The sequence below is a fragment of the Perkinsus marinus genome (genome assembly GCF_000006405.1).
Source record: "Perkinsus marinus ATCC 50983 genomic scaffold scf_1104296950450, whole genome shotgun sequence".
In the NCBI taxonomy this organism is placed as follows: Eukaryota; Perkinsozoa; order Perkinsida; family Perkinsidae; genus Perkinsus; species Perkinsus marinus.
The window spans coordinates 1-798 of record NW_003209589.1 but is presented as its reverse complement, the minus strand read 5'-3'; the positions used below and the strand labels follow the sequence as shown (position 1 = coordinate 798).

Sequence of the window (798 nt, the reverse complement as noted above, 5' to 3'; positions counted from 1 at the left end):
GAAATCATGTGTGCCGTTAAGTCAGTGTTGCGCGTAGTGACGAGATAGTGGGGTAAATCTCAAACTCATTGGTCTCGTGGCCTAATGGATAAGGCGTTGGTCTTCGGAACCAAAGGTTGTGGGTTTGAGTCCCATCGAGATCGTCTCCACGCCGGGAAGCGCCCATATACGGATGCCACAGGCCTTACAGATGTCGATGTTGATTGTATACCCTTGTGACTCGTCGGGATACATGCTGAGGCTAAGGGTACAAGACGATTGTTGGTCTGCCAACGAACGATCTCCAATGAATTGACCTCATTGAAAACACTATGTAATGGAGGCCCCTCTATGAGGAGCAAGAGTTTTGTGATCCATTCAGCGTCTCGAATGCGAAATCATGTGTGCCGTTAAGTCAGTGTTGCGCGTAGTGACGAGATAGTGGGGTAAATCTCAAACTCATTGGTCTCGTGGCCTAATGGATAAGGCGTTGGTCTTCGGAAACAAAGGTTGTGGGTTTGAGTCCCATCGAGATCGTCTCCACGCCGGGAAGCGCCCATATACGGATGCCACAGGCCTTACAGATGTCGATGTTGATTGTATACCCTTGTGACTCGTCGGGATACATGCTGAGGCTAAGGGTACAAGAAGATTGTTGGTCTGCCAACGAACGATCTCCAATGAATTGACCTCATTGAAAACACTATGTAATGGAGGCCCCTCTATGAGGAGCAAGAGTTTTGTGATCTATTCAGCGTCTCGAATGCGAAATCATGTGTGCCGTTAAGTCAGTGTTGCGCGTAGTGACGAGATAGTGGG

At 48.7% G+C, this 798-nt stretch overlaps 2 non-coding genes across 2 annotated transcripts; both read left to right on the top strand.

Annotated features, from left to right (window-relative positions):
- Positions 1 to 70: 70 nt before the first annotated feature.
- Positions 71 to 143, top strand: Pmar_PMAR000291. The gene has a single exon. It is a non-coding gene; the product is annotated as a tRNA-Arg (tRNA).
- A 300-nt stretch (positions 144 to 443) lies between these two features.
- On the top strand, positions 444 to 516 carry Pmar_PMAR000290. Its single transcript has one exon. It is a non-coding gene; the product is annotated as a tRNA-Arg (tRNA).
- The last annotated feature ends 282 nt before the right edge of the window (positions 517 to 798 follow it).